Source organism: Camelus dromedarius, unplaced genomic scaffold, assembly GCF_036321535.1.
Source record: "Camelus dromedarius isolate mCamDro1 unplaced genomic scaffold, mCamDro1.pat HAP1_SCAFFOLD_29, whole genome shotgun sequence".
NCBI lineage: Eukaryota > Metazoa > Chordata > Mammalia > Artiodactyla > Camelidae > Camelus > Camelus dromedarius.
Genome location: NW_026989784.1, coordinates 645,010 through 659,953, shown reverse-complemented (window position 1 = coordinate 659,953; position 14,944 = coordinate 645,010).

Here is a 14,944-nt window from a genome sequence, read left to right as displayed (position 1 = left end):
GTTTCTCAGTCTGTTTCCTAGTGCCGGTTTGAAGTTCCTGCATTTTTCACTGTAAAACCGTGTTGGAGCTAGTTCCTCCCCATATATATGTATGGACTGGAATTTGCAACTGAAAAAAATCTTTGTGTTCTCAACAAGCTAGATGAAGTATGGCTTTCACACACACTTATCTCTCAGAACTGAGCATGTGGAGAGACGTTCGTTCATCTAGCACCAATGGAACGGGATGCAGGAAAATCTTTTACTCTGGTTTCTCAGTCTGTTTCCTAGTCCCGGTTTGAAATTCCTGCAGTTTCCACTGTAAAACCGAGTTGGAGCTAGTACCTATCCCTATATATTTATGGAGTGGAGTTTGCAACTGAAAATAAACATTTTGTTCCCAAGAAGCTAGCTGAAGGTCGGCTTTTACACACACTTATCTCTCAGAAAAGACCATGTGGAGAGACGTTCGTTCATCGAGCACCAAGGGAACGGGTTGCAGGAGAAAATTTTGCTCTGTTTTCTCAGTCTGTTTCCTAGTGCCGGTTTGACGTACCTGAAGTTTTCACTTTAAAACAGAGTTGGAGCTAGTACCTCCCCTTATATATTTATGGAGTGGAGTTAGCATCTGAAAAGAAACTCTGTGTTCCCAACAAGTTAGGTGAAGGACAGCTTTCGCACATACTTATCTCTCAGAACTGAGCATGTGGGAAGACGTTCGTTCATCTAGCACCAAGTGAACGGGATGCAGGAGAAACTGTTACTGTGGTTTCTCAGTATGATACCTAGTGCCGGTTTGAAGTTCCTGCAGTTTTCACTGTAAAACAGTGTTGGAGCTAGTACCTCACCCTATATATGTATGGAGTGGAGTTTTCAACTGAAAATTAACATTTTGTTCCCAACAATCTAGGTGAAGGACGGCTTTCACACACACTTATCTCTCAGAACTGAGCATGTGGTGAGACGTTCGTTCATCTACCAACAAGTGAACGGGTTGCAGGACAAACTTTTACTCTGGTTTTTCAGTCTGTATCTTAGTGCAGGTTTGAAGTTCCTGAAGTTTTCACTGTAAAAATGAGTTGGAGCTAGTACCTCCCCATATATATGTATGGAGTGGAGTTTGCAACTGAAAAGAATCTTTGTTTTCCCAAATATCTAGGTGAATGACGGCTTTCACACACAATTATCTCTCAGAACTGAGCATGTGGAGAGACGTTCGTTCAAATAGCACCAAGGGAAAGGGATGCAGGGAAACATTTACTCTGGTTTCTCAGTCTGTATCCTAGTACCGGTTTGAAGTTATTGCAGTTATCACTGTAAAACAGTGTTGGAGCTAGTACCTCCCCGTATATTTGTATGGACTGGAGTTTGCAACTGAAAAGAAACTTTCTGTTCCCAACAAACTACGTGAAGGACGGCTTTCACACACACTTTTTTCTCAGAACTGAGCATGTGGAGAGACGTTTGTTCAGCTAGCACAAAAGGAACGGTTTGCAGGAGAAACTATTACACTGGTTTCTCAGTCTGTTTCCTAGTGCTGATTTGAAGTTCCTGCAGTTTTCACTTTAAAACCGAGTTGGAGCTTGTACCTACCCTTATATATGTATGCAGTGGAGTTTGTAACTGAAAAGAAACTTTGTGTTCCCAACAAGGAATTTGAAGAACGGCTTTCACACACACTTAATTCTCAGAACTGAGCATGTGGAGAGACTTTCGTTCATCTAGCACAAAGGGAACGGGTTGCAGGAGAAACATTTATTCTGGTTTCTCTGTCTGTTTCCTAGTGCCGTATTGATGTTCCTGAAATTTTCACTGTAAAACCGAGTTGGAGCTAGTACCTCCACTTATATATGTATGGAGTGGAGTTTGAAACTGAAAAGAATCTTTGTGTTCCCAACAACCTAGTGAAGGACGGCTTTCACACACACTTATCTCTCAGAACTTAGCATGTGGAGAGACGTTTGTTCACCTAGCACCAAGGGAATTGTTTGCAGGAGAAACTTTTACTCTGGTTTCTCAGTCTGTTTCCTAGTGCCGGTTTGAAATGCCTGCAGTTTTCACTGTAAAACAGATTTGGAGCTAGTACCTCCCCCTGTATATGCATGGAGTGGTGTTTGCAACTGAAAATAATCAATGTGTTCCCAACAAGCTATGTGAAGGCGGCTTTCACACACACTTATCCCTCAACACTGAGCATGTGGAGAGACGTTCTTTCATCTAGCACCAAGGTAACGAGTTGCAGGAGAAATTTTACTCTGGTTTCTCAGTCTATTTCCTAGTGCCGTCTTGATGTTCCTGCAGTTTTCACTGTAAAACTGAGTTGGAGCTAGTACCGCCCCCTATATATGTATGGAGTGGAGTTTCCAACTGAAAACAAACTTTGTGTTCCCAACAAGCTAGGTGAAGGACGGCTTTCACACACACTTATCTCTCAGATCTGAGCATGTGGAGAGAAGTTCGTTCATCTAGCACCAAGGGAAAAGTACACAGGAGAAACTTTTGCTCTGGTTTCTCAGTCTCTTTCCTATTGCCGTTTAGATGTTCCTGCATTTTTCACTGTAAAAAGGAGTTGGAGCTAGTACCTCCCCCTATATATCTACGGAGTGGAGTTTGCTACTGAAAAGAAACTTTGTGTTCCCAACAAGCTAGGTGAAGGACGGCTTTCATACACACTTATATCTCAGAAATGAGCATGTGTAGAACGTTCGTTCATCTAGCACCAAGGGAACGTGTTGCAGGGGAAACATTTACTCTGGTTTCTCAGTCTGTTTCCTAGTGCCGGTTTGAAGTTCCTGCAGTTTTCACTGAAAAACAGATTTGGACCTAGTACTTCCCCATATATATGTATGGAGTGAATTTTGCAACTGAAAAGAAACTTTGTGTTCCCAACAAGCTAGGTGAAGTACGGCTTTCACACACAATTATCTCTCAGAACTGAGTATGTGGAGAGACGTTCGTTCACCTAGCACCACGGGAACGGGTTACAGGAGAATCTTTTACTCTGTTTTCTCAGTCTGTTTCCTAGTGCCGTTTTGAATTTCCTGCAGTTTTCACTGTAAAACCGAGTTGGATTTAGTACTTTCCCCTATATATTCAAGGAGTGGTGTTTGCAACTGAAAATAAGCATTGTGTTCCCAACAAGCTATGTGAAGGACGGATTTCACACACACTTATCTCTCAGAACTGAGCATGTGGAGACACGTTCGTTCATCTAGCACCAAGGGAACGGGTTGCAGGAGAAACTTTTACTCTGGATTCTCAGTCTGTTTCCTATTGCCGGTTTGATGTTCCTGCAGTTTTCACTGTAAAAAGGAGTTGGAGCTAGTACCTCCCCCTATATATGTAAGGAGTGGAGTTTGCTACTGAAAAGAAACATTTTGTTCCCAAGAAGCTAGGTGAAGGACGGTTTTCATACACACTTATATCTCAGAAATGAGCATGTGTAGAATGTTCGTTCATCTAGCACCAAGGGAACGTGTTGCAGGGGAAACATTTACTCTGGTTTCTCAGTCTGTTTCCTAGTGCCGGTTTGAAGTTCCTGCAGTTTTCACTGGAAAACAGAGTTGGACCTAGTACCTCCCCATATATATATATGGATTGGAGTTTGCAACTGAAAAGTAACTTTGTGTTCCCAACAAGCTAGGTGAAGGACGGCTTTCACACACACATATCTCTCAGAACTGAGCATGTGGAGAGATGTTCGTTCATCTATCACCAAGGGAAAAGGATACAGGAGAAACTTTTACTCTGGTGTCTCAGTCTGTTTAGTAGTGCCGTTTTGAAGTTCCTTCAGTTTTCACTGGAAAACCGAGTTGGAGCTACCACCTCCCCATATATATGTATGGAGTGGAGTTTGCAACTTAAAAGAAACTATGTGTTCCCAACAAGCTAGGTGAAGGACGGCGTTAACACACACTTATCTCTGAGAACTAAGCATGTGGAGAGACGTTCGTTCTTCTAGCACCAAGGGAACGGGTTGCAGGAAAAAGTTTTACTCTGGTTTCTCAATCTGTTTCCTAGTGCCGGTTTTATGTTCCTGCAATTTTCACTGTAAAACACAGTTGGAGCTTGTACCTCCCCATATATATGTATGGAGTGGTGTTTGCAACTGAAAAGAAACTTTGTGTTCCCAACTTCCTAGTTGAAGGACGGGTTTCACACACAATTATCTCTCAGAACTGGGCATGTGGAGATACGTTCGTTCATCTAGCACCATGGGAACGGGTTGCAGGAGAAACTTTTACTCTGGTTTCTCAGTATGTTTCCTAGTGCCGGTTTGAGTTTCCTGCAGTTCTCTCTGTAAAACCGAGTTGGATTTAGTACCTTCCCCTATATATTCAAGGAGTGGTGTTTGCAACTGAACATAAGCATTGTGTTCCCTACAAGCTATGTGAAGGACGGCTTTCACACACACTTATCTCTCAGAACTGAGCATGTGGAGAGACGTTCATTCAGCTAGCACAAAGGGAACGGTAAGCAGGAGAAACTATTACACTGGTTTCTCAGTCTGTTTCCTAGTGCTGATTTGAAGTTCCTGCAGTTTTCACTTTAAAACCGAGTTGAGCTTGTACCTACCCTTATATATGTATGCAGGGGAGTTTGTAACTGAAAAAAAACTTTGTGTTCCCAACAACCTAGTGAAGGACGGCTTTCACACACACTTATCTCTCAGAACTGAGCATGTGGAGAGACGTTTGTTCACCTAGCACCAAGGGAATTGTTTGCAGGAGTAACATTTACTCTGGTTTCTCAGTCTATTTCCTAGTGCCGGTTTGAATTTCCTGCAGTTTTTACTGTAAAACAGTGTTGGAGCTACTACCTCCAGCTATATATGTATGGACTGGAGTTTGCAACTGAAAATAAACATTGTGTTCCCAACAAGCTAGGTGAAGGACGGCTTTCACACACACTTATCTCTCAGAAATGATTATTTGGAGAGACGTTCGTTCACCTAGCACCAAGGGATCGGGTTGCAGGAGAAAATTTTCTCTGGTTTCTCAGTCTGTTTCCTAGTGCCGTTTTGATGTTCCTGCAGTTTTCACTGTAAAACAGATTTCGAGCTAGTACCTCCCCATATATATGTATGGAGTGGAGTTGGCAACTGAAAAGTAACTTTGTGTTCCCAACAAGCTAGGTGAAGGACGGCTTTCACACACACTTATATCTCAGAAATGAGCATGTGTAGAATGTTCGTTCATCTAGCACCAAGGGAACGTGTTGCAGGGGAAACATTTACTCTGGTTTCTCAGTCTGTTTCCTAGTGCCGGTTTGAAGTTCCTGCAGTTTTCACTGGAAAACAGAGTTGGACCTAGTACACCCCATATATATATATGGATTGGAGTTTGCAACTGAAAAGTAACTTTGTGTTCCCAACAAGCTAGGTGAAGGACGGCTTTCACACACACATATCTCTCAGAACTGAGCATGTGGAGAGAAGTTCGTTCATCTATCACCAAGGGAAAAGGATACAGGAGAAACTTTTACTCTGTTTTCTCAGTCTGTTTAGTAGTGCCGGTTTGAAGTTCCTGCAGTTTTCACTGGAAAACCGAGTTGGAGCTACTACCTCCCCATATATATGTATGGAGTGGAGTTTGCAACTTAAAAGAAACTTTGTGTTCCCAACAAGCTAGGTGAAAGACGGCGTTCACACACACTTATCTCTGAGAACTAAGCATGTGGAGAGACGTTCGTTCTTCTAGCACCAAGGGAACGGGTTGCAGGAAAAACTTTTACTCTGGTTTCTCAATCTGTTTCCTAGTGCTGGTTTTATGTTCCTGCAATTTTCACTGTAAAACAGAGTTGGAGCTTGTACCTCCCCATATATATGTATGGAGTGTTGTTTGCAACTGAAAAGAAACTTTGTGTTCCCAACTTCCTAGTTGAAGGACGGGTTTCACACACAATTATCTCTCAGAACTGGGCATGTGGAGATACGTTCGTTCATCTAGCACCATGGGAACGGGTTGCAGGAGAAACTTTTACTCTGGTTTCTCAGTATGTTTCCTAGTGCCGGTTTGAGTTTCCTGCAGTTCTCCCTGTAAAACCGAGTTGTATTTAGTACCTTCCCCTATATATTCAAGGAGTGGTGTTTGCAACTGAACATAAGCATTGTGTTCCCTACAAGCTATGTGAAGGACGGCTTTCACACACACTTATCTCTCAGAACTGAGCATGTGGAGAGACGTTCGTTCAGCTAGCACAAAGGGAACGGTATGCAGGAGAAACTATTACACTGGTTTCTCAGTCTGTTTCCTAGTGCTGATTTGAAGTTCCTGCAGTTTTCACTTTAAAACCGAGTTGGAGCTTGTACCTACCCTTATATATGTATGCAGTGGAGTTTGTAACTGAAAAATAACTTTGTGTTCCCAACAACCTAGTGAAGGACGGCTTTCACACACACTTATCTCTCAGAACTGAGCATGTGAAGAGACGTTCGTTCATCTAGCACCAATGGAACGGGATGCAGGAGAAACTTTTACTCTGGTTTCTCAGTCTGTTTCCTAGTCCCGGTTTGAAATTCCTGCAGTTTCCACTGTAAAACCGAGTTGGAGCTAGTACCTATCCCTATATATTTATGGAGTGGGGTTTGCAACTGAAAATAAACATTTTGTTCCCAAGAAGCTAGGTGAAGGTCGGCTTTCACACACCCTTATCTCTCAGAACAGACCATGAGGAGAGACGTTCTTTCATGTAGCACCAATGTTTCGGGTTGCAGGAGAAACTATTACTCTGGTTTCTCAGTCTGTTTCCTAGTGCCTGTTTGAAGTTCCTGCATTTTTCACTGTAAAACCGTGTTGGAGCTAGTACCTCCCCATATATATGTATGGACTGGAATTTGCAACTGAAAAAAATCTTTGTGTTCTCAACAAGCTAGATGAAGTACGTCTTTCACACACACTTATCTCTCAGAACTGAGCATGTGGAGAGACGTTCGTTCATCTAGCACCAATGGAACGGGATGCAGGAAAATCTTTTACTCTGGTTTCTCAGTCTGTTTCCTAGTCCCGGTTTGAAATTCCTGCAGTTTCCACTGTAAAACCGAGTTGGAGCTAGTACCTATCCCTATATATTTATGGAGTGGAGTTTGCAACTGAAAATAAACATTTTGTTCCCAAGAATCTAGCTGAAGGTCGGCTTTTACACACACTTATCTCTCAGAAAAGACCATGTGGAGAGACGTTCGTTCATCGAGCACCAAGGGAACGGGTTGCAGGAGAAAATTTTGCTCTGTTTTCTCAGTCTGTTTCCTAGTGCCGGTTTGACGTACCTGAAGTTTTCACTTTAAAACAGAGTTGGAGCTAGTACCTCCCCTTATATATTTATGGAGTGGAGTTAGCAACTGAAAAGAAACTCTGTGTTCCCAACAAGTTAGGTGAAGGACAGCTTTCGCACATACTTATCTCTCAGAACTGAGCACGTGGGAAGACGTTCGTTCATCTAGCACCAAGTGAACGGGATGCAGGAGAAACTGTTACTGTGGTTTCTCAGTATGATACCTAGTGCCGGTTTGAAGTTCCTGCAGTTTTCACTGTAAAACAGTGTTGGAGCTAGTACCTCACCCTATATATGTATGGAGTGGAGATTTCAACTGAAAATTAACATTTTGTTCCCAACAATCTAGGTGAAGGACGGCTTTCACACACACTTATCTCTCAGAACTGAGCATGTGGTGAGACGTTCGTTCATCTACCACCAAGTGAACGGGTTGCAGGACAAACTTTTACTCTGGTTTTTCAGTCTGTATCTTAGTGCAGGTTTGAAGTTCCTGAAGTTTTCACTGTAAAAATGAGTTGGAGCTAGTACCTCCCCATATATATGTATGGAGTGGAGTTGGCAACTGAAAAGAATCTTTGTTTTCCCAAATATCTAGGTGAATGACGGCTTTCACACACAATTATCTCTCAGAACTGAGCATGTGGAGAGACGTTCGTTCAAATAGCACCAAGGGAAAGGGATGCAGGGAAACTTTTACTCTGGTTTCTCAGTCTGTATCCTAGTACCGGTTTGAAGTTATTGCAGTTATCACTGTAAAACAGTGTTGGAGCTAGTACCTCCCCGTATATTTGTATGGACTGGAGTTTGCAACTGAAAAGAAACTTTCTGTTCCCAACAAACTACGTGAAGGACGGCTTTCACACACACTTATTTCTCAGAACTGAGCATGTGGAGAGACGTTCGTTCAGCTAGCACAAAGGGAACGGTTTGCAGGAGAAACTATTACACTGGTTTCTCAGTCTGTTTCCTAGTGCTGATTTGAAGTTCCTGCAGTTTTCACTTTAAAACCGAGTTGGAGCTTGTACCTACCCTTATATATGTATGCAGTGGAGTTTGTAACTGAAAAGAAACTTTGTGTTCCCAACAAGGAATTTGAAGAACGGCTTTCACACACACTTAATTCTCAGAACTGAGCATGTGGAGAGACTTTCGTTCATCTAGCACAAAGGGAACGGGTTGCAGGAGAAACATTTATTCTGGTTTCTCTGTCTGTTTCCTAGTGCCGTATTGATGTTCCTGAAATTTTCACTGTAAAACCGAGTTGGAGCTAGTACCTCCACTTATATATGTATGGAGTGGAGTTTGAAACTGAAAAGAATCTTTGTGTTCCCAACAACCTAGTGAAGGACGGCTTTCACACACACTTATCTCTCAGAACTTAGCATGTGGAGAGACGTTTGTTCACCTAGCACCAAGGGAATTGTTTGCAGGAGTAACTTTTACTCTGGTTTCTCAGTCTATTTCCTAGTGCCGGTTTGAATTTCCTGCAGTTCTCACTGTAAAACAGTGTTGGAGCGAGTACCTCCACCTATATATGTATGGAGTGGAGTTTGCAACTGAAAATAAGCATTGTGTTCACAACAAGCTAGGTGAAGGACGGCTTTCACACACACTTATCTCTCAGAAATGATTATTTGGAGAGACGTTCGTTCACCTAGCACCAAGGGATCGGGTTGCAGGAGAAAATTTTACTCTGGTTTCTCAGTCTGTTTCCTAGTCCCGGTTTGAAATTCCTGCAGTTTCCACTGTAAAACCGAGTTGGAGCTAGTACCTTCCCGTATATATATATGGTTAGGAGTTTGCAACTGAAAAGAAACTTTGTGTTCCCAAAAAGCTAGGTGAAGGACGGCTTTCACACACACATATCTCTCAGAACAGACCATGTGGAGAGACGTTTGTTCATCTAGCACCAAGTGAACTGGTTGCAGGAGAAACTTTTACTCTGGTTTCTCAGTCTGTTTCCTAGTGCCGGTTTGAAGTGCCTGCAGTTTTCACTGTAAAACTGATTTGGAGCTAGTACCTCCCCCTGTATATGCATGGAGTGGTATTTGCAACTGAAAATAATCATTGTGTTCCCAACAAGCTATGTGAAGTACGGCTTTCACACACAATTATCCCTCAACACTGAGCATGTGGAGAGACGTTCTTTCATCTAGCACCAAGGTAACGAGTTGCAGGAGAAATTTTACTCTGGTTTCTCAGTCTATTTCCTAGTGCCGTCTTGATGTTCCTGCAGTTTTCACTGTAAAACTGAGTTGGAGCTAGTACCATCCCCTATATATGTATGGAGTGGAGTTTCCAACTGAAAAAAAACTTTGTGTTCCCAACAAGCTAGGTGAAGGACGGCTTTCACACACACTTATCTCTCAGATCTGAGCATGTGGAGAGAAGTTCGTTCATCTAGCACCAAGGGAAAAGTACACAGGAGAAACTTTTGCTCTGGTTTCTCAGACTGTTTCCTATTGCCGTTTTGATGTTCCTGCATTTTTCACTGTAAAAAGGAGTTGGAGCTAGTACCTCCCCCTATATATCTACGGAGTGGAGTTTGCTACTGAAAAGAAACTTTGTGTTCCCAACAAGCTAGTTGAAGGACGGCTTTCATACACACTTATATCTCAGAAGTGAGCATGTGTAGAACGTTCGTTCATCTAGCACCAAGGGAACGTGTTGCAGGGGAAACATTTACTCTGGTTTCTCAGTCTGTTTCCTAGTGCCGGGTTGAAGATCCTGCAGTTTTCACTGGAAAACAGATTTGGACCTAGTACCTACCCATATATATCTATGGAGTGAATTTTGCAACTGAAAAGAAACTTTGTGTTCCCAACAAGCTAGGTGAAGGACGGCTTTCACACACAATTATCTCTCAGAACTGAGTATGTGGAGAGACTTTTGTTCACCTAGCACCTCGGGAACGGGTTACAGGAGAATCTTTTACTCTGTTTTCTCAGTCTGTTTCCTAGTGCCGTTTTGAATTTCCTGCAGTTTTCACTGTAAAACGGAGTTGGAATTAGTACTTTCCCCTATATATTCAAGGAGTGGTGTTTGCAACTGAAAATAAGCATTGTGTTCCCAACAAGCTATGTGAAGGGCGGATTTCACACACACTTATCTCTCAGAACTGAGCATGTGGAGACACGTTCGTTCATCTAGCACCAAGGGAACGGGTTGCAGGAGAAACTTTTACTCTGGATTCTCAGTCTGTTTCCTATTGCCGGTTTGATGTTCCTGCATTTTTCACTGTAAAAAAGAGTTGGAGCTAGTACCTTCCCGTATATATATATGGTTAGGAGTTTGCAACTGAAAAGAAACTTTGTGTTCCCAAAAAGCTAGGTGAAGGACGGCTTTCACACACACATATCTCTCAGAACAGACCATGTGGAGAGACGTTTGTTCATCTAGCACCAAGTGAACTGGTTGCAGGAGAAACTTTTACTCTGGTTTCTCAGTCTATTTCCTAGTGCTGATTTGAAGTTCCTGCAGTTTTCACTTTAAAACCGAGTTGAGCTTGTACCTACCCTTATATATGTATGCAGGGGAGTTTGTAACTGAAAAAAAACTTTGTGTTCCCAACAACCTAGTGAAGGACGGCTTTCACACACACTTATCTCTCAGAACTGAGCACGTGGAGAGACGTTTGTTCACCTAGCACCAAGGGAATTGTTTGCAGGAGTAACATTTACTCTGGTTTCTCAGTCTATTTCCTAGTGCCGGTTTGAATATCCTGCAGTTTTCACTGTAAAACAGTGTTGGAGCTACTACCTCCAGCTATATATGTATGGACTGGAGTTTGCAACTGAAAATAAACATTGTGTTCCCAACAAGCTAGGTGAAGGACGGCTTTCACACACACTTATCTCTCAGAAATGATTATTTGGAGAGACGTTCGTTCACCTGGCACCAAGGGATCGGGTTGCAGGAGAAAATTTTCTCTGGTTTCTCAGTCTGTTTCCTAGTGCCGTTTTGATGTTCCTGCAGTTTTCACTGTAAAACAGATTTCGAGCTAGTACCTCCCCATATATATGTATGGAGAGGAGTTTGCAACTGAAAAGAAACTATGTGTTCCCAACAAGCTAGGTGAAGTACGGCTTTCACACACACTTTTCTCTCAGAACTGAGCATGTGAAGAGACGTTCGTTCATCTAGCACCAAGGGAACGGGATGCAGGAGAAACTTTTACTCTGGTTTCTCAGTCTGTTTCCTAGTCCCGGTTTGAAATTCCTGCAGTTTCCACTGTAAAACCGAGTTGGAGCTAGTACCTATCCCTATATATTTATGGAGTGGAGTTTGCAACGGAAAATAAACATTTTGTTCCCAAGAAGCTAGGTGAAGGACGGTTTTCATACACACTTATATCTCAGAAATGAGCATGTGTAGAATGTTCGTTCATCTAGCACCAAGGGAACGTGTTGCAGGGGAAACATTTACTCTGGTTTCTCAGTCTGTTTCCTAGTGCCGGTTTGAAGTTCCTGCAGTTTTCACTGGAAAACAGAGTTGGACCTAGTACCTCCCCATATATATATATGGATTGGAGTTTGCAACTGAAAAGTAACTTTGTGTTCCCAACAAGCTAGGTGAAGGACGGCTTTCACACACACATATCTCTCAGAACTGAGCAAGTGGAGAGAAGTTCGTTCATCTATCACCAAGGGAAAAGGATACAGGAGAAACTTTTACTCTGGTTTCTCAGTCTGTTTAGTAGTGCCGGTTTGAATTTCCTGCAGTTTTCACTGGAAAACCGAGTTGGAGCTTCTACCTCCCCATATATATGTATGGAGTGGAGTTTGCAACTTAAAAGAAACTTTGTGTTCCCAACAAGCTAGGTGAAAGACGGCGTTCACACACACTTATCTCTGAGAACTAAGCATGTGGAGAGACGTTCGTTCTTCTAGCACCAAGAGAACGGGTTGCAGGAAAAACTTTTACTCTGGTTTCTCAATCTGTTTCCTAGTGCTGGTTTTATGTTCCTGCAATTTTCACTGTAAAACAGAGTTGGAGCTTGTACCTCCCCATATTTATGTATGGAGTGTTGTTTGCAACTGAAAAGAAACTTTGTGTTCCCAACTTCCTAGTTGAAGGACGGGTTTCACACACAATTATCTCTCAGAACTGGGCATGTGGAGATACGTTCGTTCATCTAGCACCATGGGAACGGGTTGCAGGAGAAACTTTTACTCTGGTTTCTCAGTATGTTTCCTAGTGCCGGTTTGAGTTTCCTGCAGTTCTCCCTGTAAAACCGAGTTGTATTTAGTACCTTCCCCTATATATTCAAGGAGTGGTGTTTGCAACTGAACATAAGCATTGTGTTCCCTACAAGCTATGTGAAGGACGGCTTTCACACACACTTATCTCTCAGAACTGAGCATGTGGAGAGACGTTCGTTCAGCTAGCACAAAGGGAACGGTATGCAGGAGAAACTATTACACTGGTTTCTCAGTCTGTTTCCTAGTGCTGATTTGAAGTTCCTGCAGTTTTCACTTTAAAACCGAGTTGGAGCTTGTACCTACCCTTATATATGTATGCAGTGGAGTTTGGAACTGAAAAATAACTTTGTGTTCCCAACAACCTAGTGAAGTACGGCTTTCACACACACTTATCTCTCAGAACTGAGCATGTGAAGAGACGTTCGTTCATCTAGCACCAAGGGAACGGGATGCAGGAGAAACTTTTACTCTGGTTTCTCAGTCTGTTTCCTAGTCCCGGTTTGAAATTCCTGCAGTTTCCACTGTAAAACCGAGTTGGAGCTAGTACCTATCCCTATATATTTATGGAGTGGAGTTTGCAACTGAAAATAAACATTTTGTTCCCAAGAAGCTAGGTGAAGGTCGGCTTTCACACACCCTTATCTCTCAGAACAGACCATGAGGAGAGACGTTCTTTCATGTAGCACCAATGGTTCGGGTTGCAGGAGAAACTATTACTCTGGTTTCTCAGTCTGTTTCCTAGTGCCGGTTTGAAGTTCCTGCATTTTTCACTGTAAAACCGTGTTGGAGCTAGTACCTCCCCATATATATGTATGGACTGGAATTTGCAACTGAAAAAAATCTTTGTGTTCTCAACAAGCTAGATGAAGTACGGCTTTCACACACACTTATCTCTCAGAACTGAGCATGTGGAGAGACGTTCGTTCATCTAGCACCAATGGAACGGGATGCAGGAAAATCTTTTACTGTGGTTTCTCAGTCTGTTTCCTAATGCCGGTATGAAGTTCTTGCAGTTTTCACTGTAAAAAAGAGTTGGAGATTGTACCTATCCCTATATATGTATGGAGTGGAGTTTGCAACAGAAAATAAACATTTTGTTCCCAACAATCTAGGTGAAGATCGGCTTTTACACACACTTATCTCTCAGAAAAGACCATGTGGAGAGACGTTCGTTCATCGAGCACCAAGGGAACGGGTTGCAGGAGAAAATTTTGCTCTGTTTTCTCAGTCTGTTTCCTAGTGCCGGTTTGACGTACCTGAAGTTTTCACTGTAAAACAGAGTTGGAGCTAGTACCTCCCCTTATATATTTATGGAGTGGAGTTAGCAACTGAAAAGAAACTCTGTGTTCCCAACAAGTTAGGTTAAGGACAGCTTTCACACATACTTATCTCTCAGAACTGAGCACGTGGGAAGACGTTCGTTCATCTAGCACCAAGTGAACGGGATGCAGGAGAAACTGTTACTGTGGTTTCTCAGTATGATACCTAGTGCCGGTTTGAAGTTCCTGCAGTTTTCACTGTAAAACAGTGTTGGAGCTAGTACCTCACCCTATATATGTATGGAGTGGAGTTTTCAACTGAAAATTAACATTTTGTTCCCAACAATCTAGGTGAAGGACGGCTTTCACACACACTTATCTCTCAGAACTGAGCATGTGGTGAGACGTTCGTTCATCTACCACCAAGTGAACGGGTTGCAGGACAAACTTTTACTCTGGTTTTTCAGTCTGTATCTTAGTGCAGGTTTGAAGTTCCTGAAGTTTTCACTGTAAAAATGAGTTGGAGCTAGTACCTCCCCATATATATGTATGGAGTGGAGTTTGCAACTGAAAATAATCTTTGTTTTCCCAAATATCTAGGTGAATGACGGCTTTCACACACAATTATCTCTCAGAACTGAGCATGTGGAGAGACGTTCGTTCAAATAGCACCAAGGGAAAGGGATTCAGGGAAACTTTTACTCTGGTTTCTCAGTCTGTATCCTAGTACCGGTTTGAAGTTATTGCAGTTATCACTGTAAAACAGTGTTGGAGCTAGTACCTCCCCGTATATTTGTATGGACTGGAGTTTGCAACTGAAAAGAAACTTTCTGTTCCCAACAAACTACGTGAAGGACGGCTTTCACACACACTTATTTCTCAGAACTGAGCATGTGGAGAGACGTTCGTTCAGCTAGCACAAAGGGAACGGTTTGCAGGAGAAACTATTACACTGGTTTCTCAGTCTGTTTCCTAGTGTTGATTTGAAGTTCCTGCAGTTTTCACTTTAAAACCGAGTTGGAGCTTGTACCTACCCTTATATATGTATGCAGTGGAGTTTGTAACTGAAAAGAAACTTTGTGTTCCCAACAAGGAATTTGAAGAACGGCTTTCACACACACTTAATTCTCAGAACTGAGCATGTGGAGAGACTTTCGTTCATCTAGCACAAAGGGAACGGGTTGCAGGAGAAACATTTATTCTGGTTTCTCTGTCTGTTTCCTAGTGCCG